Here is a 10,635-nt window from a genome sequence, read left to right as displayed (position 1 = left end):
TCTGTCAGCAGCTCTAAGCTGGGAGACTCTGAACTTTTTACACAAATAAGCCCCTCCCACACACATGCAGGTCTAGCTCACAGAGACACAAACAGTGACTGATAGCAACCTGCACATGAAACCCACCCCAGTGGACCCAGAACCAACACAATCAGGGAAGGCCTTCAGACCTCACTAGAGCTCATCACAACTAGCCACACAAGTGGCTCACCCAAAGGGGGATCCCAGCAGGCACCAGATTCTGCTGGGAACAGCCCTGCCTGAGAGAGAAGCCCCTGCAGAGCATCTCATACCTGGTGATTGAGCTTCACCCCTATAGTCACCCAGCCTGGAGGCTTAACTCAAATGGGCCAACTTAACCCACACAAGGGACATTCCTAGAGCACCCAACTTGAGAGAACAAAGAGACCAGCACTGGGCCCCACAGACACCTACTTCATAAGGCCACCCCACGAGGATGGGGCGTCACAGCAGCTCTATCTCATGTTAACGTAAAAAACCATTGAAACCTGTAAAGAATTTTTGTGAGTTTATTTGAGCCAAACTGTTGACATATGTCAGGAAACAGAACCTCAACGAATTGAGATAATGCTCTGGAGAATGGGGAGTTCATACCTTGTTTTTATAAATTAGCATCAAAAGGAAAATACATAAGTGGGTTCTATGAAATTCATTGGTGATAGATTAAGGAGGTGGGATAAAGCAAAGGGAGGAAATCACTGGGGTAGGATAAAAAGTGAAATGATGGACATGTGCTTCTTTTACATAGATGGATATAGGGTAGTTTAACATAGTTAACAGTTAACAATTAACTTGATAACAATGACAATGAGGGAAAGTCCTGGTGCCATTTGTTGCGCTCTGAGGGGTCTGGAAAACAAAAGGGAAGTTACTAGTACAAGTTACCCAGACATTTCACAGATATGTTATCTTAGATGCAAAAAAACAAATGGGCTCAGTAAAAATCTACCAGTGGTTCTCAACCTTCCTACTGCCGCAACCCTTTAATACAGTTCCTCATGTTGTGGTGACCCCCAACCTAAAATTATTTTCATTGCTACTTCATAACTGTAATTTTGCTACTGTTATGAATCCTAATGTAAATATCTGATATGCAGGATGTATTTTCATTGTTCGCGACCCATAGGTTGAGAACTGCTGAAAGTTGATCTTTGTCAGGGAAAATACTGTCCTGGTACATGAATACCCACTATAACCTGTTTTTAGTTAGTTTAATTTCAGACCATTCTTTGTGGTTACTCTAGGTCCCTGATTTTGCAAGACTGCCATGCAGTTCTTCCCTGAGCTTGTCAAGTTAGCATGTGGCCCCTTTTGTCCACATTCATACAAGGAAACAAACACAAACAAACAGCCACATCACACCTATTAGAATGGCTATTTTCAATAAGACAGGTAATAACAAGTGTTAGAGAGGTTGTGAAGAAAAATGAGTGCTGGGGTCCAACCCCAGCAGGTCCAGGGGTTCCCAAAGGTGTGGATGGAGTCAGTGAAGAAGGAAGGACACGGAGCCAGCATTCAGTTGATCAGCATAGCCAGGTTCCTCTAGCCAGGATCTCCAGCCAGGTTCTGTCCAGGTTCTCTTGCCATGTTCTCTTGCTAGGTTCTGACTCTAGGTTCTGTGTTCTGTTGTCTTGTTACATCTGTATTTATACCAGTTGATTTTAATCCTGTCAATTTCTATTCCAAAGGTTAAGGCGTTTCTTATCTCCATTCCAGGGAGTAAAGATTATGTAGCTTAAGGGTGATTGTTCATAGTTAAAGTGATTAACTACCCCCCCTGGCATTTAGTTAAGGGGTTTTATTCCCTCCCTAACTTCAAGGAAAAATCCCTACCTGGGGAAACAACCTTTCTCGGAGAGGTGAACTTGGTTAAAACACATAGCGCCAAGAAGGGAAGCAAACATATTAAGAACAGTATGCCACATATGCCAGGTCCCTTGAAACATATGCTGTGCAGATGTTTCTTCCCTGCAGCGACTGTGTCAAGCAGCAAGGATGGACCGGCTCCTGGCAAATGAGCACTCATTCACTGCTGGTGGGAATCTAAACTGGTACAGCCACTATGGAAAACAGTATGGTTGATTCTCAAAGAATTAAGAATAGAGTTATCATAGAATCCAACAGTCCCTCTTCTGGGTATCAACCCCCAAGCTCAAAAACATTTATTTTCAAAGATATATATATACCTCTGTGTTCATTGCAGCATTATTCACTGTGGCCAAGACATGGAGACAACCCAAGTGTCCTTCGATAGAGGATTGGATAAAGATGTGGTATGTACATACTATGGCTACTGCTCAGCCATAAGAAAAAATAAAATACTGCCATTTGTGATAACATGAATTAAAATTGAGAATATTATCCTATGCAAAAAATGTCAGTCAGGCCTGGCCGGCATGGCTCAGTGGTTAAGTGTTGACCTATAAACCAGGAGGTCACAGTTCAATTCTCGATCAGGGCCCGTGCCCAGGTTGTGGGCTCAATCCCCAGAGTTGGGGGTGTTAGAGCCGGCCGATCAATGATTCTCTCTCATCATTAATGTTTCTATCTCTTTCTCTTCCTCTCCCTTCCTCTCTGAAATCAATAAAAATACATTAAAAAAGAAAAATGTCAGTCAGAGACCTAAGAACAATATCATTTAACTCATATGTGAGATATGAAACTGAAACTCATAGACACAGATATCACTATGGTGGTTACCAGACAAAAGGAGGTGGAGGGTAGTTAAGAGGAAAAATAAAAGCCAAATGTATGGTAATGGAAGATGATTTGACAAAGGGTTGTGGGCACACATACAATGTAAAGATCATGTATCAGAGAAATATATATACTTGAAACCTATGTGATCCTATTCCGTAAGTAAACTACATCAAGCCTTAATTACTTTAAATGTTTTCACTTGTAATGCTAATGTTAAGACACCCATGGAATTACACTGGTGTCAGAATACGCCAACGGAAAATGGTCTCGTTAAATGGAAAGATCCTAAATCTGGTTTATGGAAGGGTCCTGACCCCTTGTTAACCATTGGTTGAGGATAAGCTTGTGTATTTCCAGAAAACTCATCCAAGCTCTTATGGATTCCTGCAAGGAACATTCAACATGAATCTGAGAGAGGAACTGACCAGACTACTCCAGCCACAGATAGCAGAAGCCCTGAGCAACACGCTGAAGATAAGAAATGGGAGTAGAATGGAACAGAGGAGGAACAGTCCAGAGATGACCTGGGGGATGGTGAAGAAAGCTTGCCATGCTAGCAGTCATCAGTTGTGTGATGGTGCAGGTTGCCCTGGACAGAGCCAAAGCAGATCAGACCTGCATTGTCATTGCCCACCGTTTGTCCACCATCCAGAACTCAAATAACATTGCTGCCATGTCACAAAGGACAGTGATTGAGAAGGGAACCCATAAAGAACTGATGGCCCAGAGAGGAGCCTACTGCAAACTAGTTCCTTAGATCCCTGGCAGCAATTTAAAAAGGACATAAAAGAACTCAATCCTTTTCATTGTCTTATATGTTTATTGCTAGTCTACAGAAGCGGGATGAAAAGTCTTAAAGGGACTCAAGCCCTGCAGATGGCATACACCTTTCTAAATTTATTAAGAAAACAAGAAGGGGGAAACACTGAAGGCTAAGACCAACAGTAGTTAGCATATTAATACAATATTCAGCAGGGCTAAAAATCAGCATAATATTGCCCTGCCGTTGGCCAAATGACTCAAGGCAATCCACTAACCTGATGATCCTCTTACTGTTTACTAAACTTTACTTTTGATTTGCCTGTATGCATTCCTAAAGGGCAAATGTATATTCAAGTGAATATAAGCAAATGGGACCCAGAAGTCAGGGAGCTTCCCCACTAAAGGGAACTTGACACCTGCCTCCCCATGCCTTCTAAATTCATATTTTTTTGTCTAGTGTATTCATTTGTGTGTGGCCCCTTCTTCAGATCCTGAATGCTAGCTGCAAATGGATGCGGCATTCACAGCACACAATACAATGTAAAGATTATGTATCAGAGAAATATACATTTGAAACATATATGATCCTATTAACCAATGTTACCCCATAAATTCAATAGAATAAATAAATAGATAAATTTCAAAAGAAAGAAAAGAATTAAATCATTTCATTCTAGTTGCCAAAATAATAGGGGCATTAAAATCACAAGGGTGATTTTAAGACACTGAAGCACAGATATTAACAGATATTAACTTGCCTGAGGTCCAACTCTAAGAAGAGGAATATGCCCAGAGGAACATAGAGCAGGTGAAAGTACGATTTTTAATTGGGGAAGTCAATGGCTGAGGTGCAGGTGTACCCCGTGAATCACACAAGGACGCCTCAAGAAGTCGAATTAAGGAGTCACATTTATTGCAAATCCGGGACTATGAGGGGGGCATTTTGCTTTCCAAATCTTGCAGTCATTACCTAGCCCCAATACCAGATTTATATAGGCAAAAAATCACAAACGTATTGATTACATCTCAGGGTTTGGAATGAGAAATCTGGTTTGCAAAAAAGCAGTTTACAGAGCAGTATTGAGCATGTTAGTTAAATTATAGTTTTGGGGCTCCGGATCACTGAATCAATGGAAACACATTGCCTGGAGCCATCGGGTCTTGGGACCTCTGAGTTGACAAGAACACATTATCTGGAGCCATCGGGTCTTGGAACCACTGAGTTGACAGGAACACATTATCTGGAGCCACTGAGGTATTTAGGATAATTGTTCCCAGGTACAGAAGAATGTGCTTTCTAAAAACAGTGAGATCACAATCAATGGGATATTCAAACGACCAACAGCGAAGTATTCAATCGATTGGGATAGCATACATAAGTTCAGAAAATCAGAGTAACTTTTTTATTGTTTTAGCAAGCAAATAATGACAGAAGCCAAGTCAGCAGGGTTAAAATATTAAACATTTATCCAAACATGGTTGCTACCATGCTTCAAAGGCAGAGGGAGATTCTGACTTGAGTCCAGCATAGATCCTGCCTCCCCAATGAAAATGAAGGATAAGCACCAGGAACAGACTTGATGGGCAGATGACCTCATGGAGGCCTGTGAGTCGTGCCTGCAGATGGGTCCTGGCTGCTGCTAGGAGTTAGAGGCCCTGAGAGCTCAGCCAGTGCATCTGGGCAGCACTAGGTGTTCTGAGGCAGGAGAGAGCAACATTTGTGAAGTGGAAGTGTTGAAGGAGTTTGGAGACTAAGAGAGCAAACCCAAATAAGGTTGAACCTAAACTAATTTATCTGGCTGCTTTTTTTCTCTCCCCCAATAATCCAAAGTTCACATGAGGTTTTTTTGGTTTTATTTTTTCTCTCAGTACCTTGAATTCACACCAGGTGGCAACCTTCCCTGGGCCTCCTCTATCAAGCTGCTTCCAAAAAACATTTCCACCAGACTTTCAATTCCTTGCTTTAGTTCTTTTCTCAAATCCAGTCACTAGTGCCTCTGTTCCTACTCCATCATTTCAATCTCATTGGCAAAGGTCAACAAAGGCCCTAATTTGCCAGCCTTATGGTTAATCTTCCTCCTTAAGTCACCAAAACATTTTTAAAAACTCTCTTATTTCAGATTGTTATTCTCAGCTTAGCTTCGTGGTATATCCACTGAATCCTTTATGCTTTTGAAATATCCCATAACATATGCCAGTGTACGGTATGTGAGCCTCGCACCCTGTGGGACTCTGAGGAAGGCCATCTGGAAGTGGACCGTGGGACCTTGGGAGCCTGGTGAGTGTGTGAGCCCAGACTGCAAACTGCAGGGAAACAGCTGGCATTTTGATCTCACACAGTTTGCACACAGGTACACCCCACCCCCTGCCCACACTTGCTTGCTTTGTTTTCTGGACTCTCTATAACCATGAGCTGTGAAAGCCTGTGATGCGGAAAACTTCACCAGCAGGCTCCACCGGTGTCCACATAAGTCTAATAAACCCAGGTCCTTCACAGCCAGTCCTCTGGTTTATTTATTTAAAACCAGCAGGCAAGCCCTAGCCGGTTTGGCTCAGTGGATAGAGCTTAGGTCCCAGGCTCGATTCCCGGTCAGGCACATGCCCGGGTTGTGGGCTCGATCCCCAGTACGGGATGTGCAGGAGGGAGCCAATCAATGATTCTCTCTTATCATTGATGTTTCTAGCTCTCTCTCTTGCTCTCTGAAATCATAAGAAAAATAAAATCAGCAAGCAACACACTGATGTTTTCCTCAGACCTCAGCTCTTTGCAGAACAAGTCCTGTAGTCCAGTTGGTGGAGGCAGGATGGGAGGTGGTGTGAATGCAGGGGGGAAATCCTAGGTGTTAGCCCTGACTGACAGTTGGGGACCACCTGGAAAACGCCAATAGGAGTATTTTTGGACCTGGAATCAGTAGTGCAAAAGCTGCCACTGGCAAATGAAAGGAAAATAAAGAAAATGGGTCTCTTGCCTGGCCAGAGTGGCTCAGTTGGTTGAGCATCACCCCATGAACTGAAAGATCACCAGTTCAGTTCCTGATCAGGGCACATGCCTGGGTTGCAGGCTCCATCCCCAGTTGGGGGTGTGCAGGAGTTAGCCAATTGATGTTTCTCTCTCTCTCTTTCCCTTCCTCTCTCTCTCAAATCAATAAAAACATGTTTTAAAAAGAAAAGAAAATGGGTCTTTCAAGCACCCTAAATTCTTCTGGAGGCCCTGAGGATGTTGTGGTCCTGGGGACAGTGCAGGAATTGGTGCCTTCCCCAAACTCTGTGTGGGCAGCAGGAGCAGTAGGGGTGACTGCCCCACCCCACTGTGAGAGGCAAAAACTGACACTTTTAAAACTGAAGTGGTGGAAGTTGTCCAAGCCTAATACCCTACCTCATCTCCAGCCTTTTTTAAAGTTGGCAAGGACACGAGGCAATTAAGCAACACACTAAAGGAATGCAATAATTGCCAAGAATTCAAATGGTGGTTTAAGTTTAGTGTAGGTCTTTCAAAGTTATTAACATAAAATACATGTTTGTTTTGCCTGGGTTTACAAAACAAAGTTCATGTCATTTATCTCTGTTACAAAAGTTGTCAAGAAAATGGCTTGGGTAATAATTAACTTTAAAAGCTCATACCATTGGTAAGAACATATAAATTTGAAGCTGTGAATGAATATATTTTATACGTCATTTGAAGTTTGTGAGTCTATTTGCCAATGAAAACAACCTGTTTCTAGAAGTTATGAAATGTATTCATGAATCTGTCCATCTAAAAAATGCTAACTACTTGCTTTTAGATGTCACTACCAGTTAAGTTTTCTAAGAATTAAGAATTCTAATTCAATTGGAAAAAAGTATATGGTTTTGGTAATGGAATGTGTAAGTTGTCTGTCTCCTTAGTAGCCTGGGAGAAACCCAGAGTCAAAGCTGGTGTGTCTGCTGTCCTGAGCACAGGGTCCAATACACCAGAGGTGGTAGCAGATGTTGGCTACATGGGATGAGATGCAATTCTTTCCCTCACTCTCTTCACTACCAGGTGAGGACCATGTTTTGGTTTGTATCACTTCCCACCCTTCTGTTTGTGGTGACAGTGTCCTTCTCAGAATCCACAACCTGTGAAGATGCCCAGAAGGCCTGCTCAGTGATTGCCTGTGGCATCCCGGTCTCCAATGGCACCCCAAGCAGAGATGGATGAGACGGAGCCAAGGAAGAAAAAGGAGAACCAGGTACCTGAGGCTGGTCTGACTTTTCGATCTTTACTCCCCAGAGGAAGCTGGGACAGAGCCATGAGCAGGCTCCCCTTACATTATGATGGGCATGAATCACTCACGATAATTCCTGTACATTGTCATTCTCTCCTAAACAAAGATGCTGTGACCTGGTGGCTCCCACCTTTCCATGCAGGAATCGGTGGTGTGTTGTTGTCCGTAAGAGGCGGTATCTGCAGCCCGGGCAGCTGGCGCTGGAGGCAGGAGGTCTTTCTTTCTCAGGTCACCACTAGTTTGCTGTGGTTTCTGGAGTCAACGTGAATCTAGTGCTGAGGTTTCGGAGGAAGAGAATGAGTGACAGACACTGGGCCACATGTCCTTCATCTTCCAACAGGGCAGGGGCTCCGAGGCTTGCAGGGTCCTCCAGGGAAACTGGGGCCTCCAGGAAGTAGAGGGGCTCCTGGGACACAAGGAGTGAAGGGTCTAAAAGGAGATCGTGGAGACAGTTCAGGTAAGAGGCCCATCTCAGCATGGCGTGGGCTGAGGGGACCGGCCCGGGACCTCGAAGGCCTGGTGGCAGGGTCCCTTCTCCGCTGCCCCCACTGGCAGACCTCCCCTCTGCTTCCTGACCCAGCACTCTCACTCCTGCCAGTCCTACTTGGGGCCTGAAGGGATTCCCACAGACACCTGAGATCAGACTTGCAACCCTGCTGGCTACCCCTGGCGGCCCCTGCGGATGGACCAGCTCCCTCAGCTGGAGCACCAATGCCAGGCTCCAGGATGCAAGGTAGGAAACCGGTCCCCTAGGGAGTTGGGTTTAAGTCTGTTGACACAAGAGTGGCAGGAAGATGGTCTGCTTCATAAGATCCCTGGTGCAATAGAGTAATGCATAGAGTAACTAAATAAATTCATCCAAAGTGAAATAAAGTAATTAGTAACAAGAAAACAAAAGTGATGACCTCAAATAAATATTTGCTCACTGACCCATCACAATTATAAGAATACCAGTGACACCACTGTGCCGAGTGACTCACCCAAATCCTGCACGCGCCGCGGGAGTCCCTTGAGTTCCGTGGTGCCTCAAGACACACAGTCAAGTAAAGCCTCGCCTCAGGACCCATATCAAGTCCCTCCTCACCACGCTCACATCCTCCTGGTGACCAGTCTTTGGTCGTTAGGGTGTGACAGCATCAGGGCCAAGGGGTTTTTTATAATAGGGATTAAAGAGACCACCTGCAATAAGAAATGAAAGCATGATTAAGAAAATGCTTTAAAAAGGAGAATGAGTTCTGTCTTTTCCTATAATTGAGTATAATATTGCAGTATTTAAGCAGTATGTGAAGAAAAGGATCCAGAGCTACAGTTTGCAAGTTACCGTTATTGCTATTGTTATTACTACTTTCAGAGTTACAGTTCATAAGAGTTATGAATTATGTCTGAGAAGGAATACAGTTATGTTTTTTTTCCACTTCCTTTTGTTTTCTTATTTTTCTGGAATAAGCATACTTCTTAATAAGTTTTATTCCCCAAAAAATACTCTGTTCTTGAATTCAGGGTCTTTTTCTCAATATATGCCCGTCTCCCGTTGCTTTGCAGTTACGGAGACTAAGTTGGCTAACTTAGAGAGAGAGCTGAGGAGCCTGGAGGCGGAACTGGACCGCATCAAAAATGTAAGCCTCTTCCTGCCCCACTGGGTTCCTGATCTCTCCTTGTGCTTGAGCGCTCTGGGTTTTCAGGAGGTGGAATAGAACTAACAATTGTGAACACGTATTATATACCAGGGCCTGTGCTAGGTTGGCATTTTCTCATAATATGGTTTCATTCTGTCCTCTCATCACTGCTGTTTGTGAGCATTACGCTTATTTAACTTACAAGTGAGAGAAAACAGGTCCAGGATTTGTAGACAATTCATTCACCATCACCCAGGTGGGAAGCAGCAAAGGAAAGCTTGCATGGAGGTCTGCTGCCTCCAAATCCTTGCTCCTTCCTCAGCACCGCTGTTCTCAGACGGCTGTCCCTGCCCCTTTCTATCCTGGCGTCCAAGTCTGGCAACAGGGCCCACGCCTGTTTCCCTGTCCACCTGCACTGGGGCAGTTTGTGCAGGGGGAATGTCTCCAGGACAGGCTCCCCCAGGAGAGGCGGGGTTCTGCCAGGGCGTTCCCTAGGCTGAGGAGCTCCCCCTCACTAGGACCTGACCTGAGGGGATTGTACATGCGCTCCTTTTCAGAGGCCCGACTCCCCAACAAGGGCGTGTTCACCTACTGGCCTGGGTTCCAGGCCAAGTCAATCCCACCCGTCCTTTGTGATTTCAGTGCACACCTTCTCCTTGGGCAAGAGATCTGGAAAGAAGCTCCATGTGACCAATGGTGAAAAGATGCCTTTTTCCAAAGTGAAGGCTCTGTGTGCTGAGCTCCAGGCCACCGTGGCCACCCCCAAGAACGCCGAGGAGAACAAAGCCATCATGGACTTGGCCAATGACCATGCCTTCCTGGGCATCACAGATGAAGCGACCGAAGGCCAGTTTGTGTATGTGACAGGAGGGAGGCTGACCTATAGCAACTGGAAGAAGGATGAGCATGACTTTGGTGGCTCAGGGGGGACTGTGTGTGCCTTCAAGAGGATGGGCTCTGGAATGACATCTCCTGCTCTTCCTCCTTCGTGGCTGTCTGTGAATTCCCAGCCTGAAGAGGCAGTTCCTGCCCTAACCAGTTTGGCTCAGTGGATAGAGCATCAGCCTGCGAACTGAAGGGTCCCAGGTTCGATTTCAGTCAAGGGCATGTGCCTTGGTTGTGGGCATATCCCCAGTGGAGGGTGTGTGGGAGGCACCTGATCGATGTTTCTCTTTCATCGATGTTTCTAGCTCTCTATCCCTCTCCCTTACTCTCTGTAAAAACAATAAAATATATTTAAAAAAGAAAAGAAAAAAAAAGAAGCGGTTCCCTCAAACCCTCCTTGACTC

General features: G+C 44.8%; 1 pseudogene; it reads left to right on the top strand.

Moving 5' to 3' along the window:
- The window catches only part of LOC102252123, a 13,264-nt pseudogene extending 2,831 nt beyond the window's left edge, over positions 1-10,433 (top strand).
- The last annotated feature ends 202 nt before the right edge of the window (positions 10,434-10,635 follow it).

The sequence above is a fragment of the Myotis brandtii genome, unplaced genomic scaffold (genome assembly GCF_000412655.1).
Source record: "Myotis brandtii unplaced genomic scaffold, ASM41265v1 scaffold356, whole genome shotgun sequence".
Classification (NCBI taxonomy): Eukaryota; Metazoa; Chordata; class Mammalia; order Chiroptera; family Vespertilionidae; genus Myotis; species Myotis brandtii.
The sequence above is the reverse complement of the archived record's forward strand: the minus strand, read 5'-3'. Positions and strand labels throughout refer to the sequence as shown.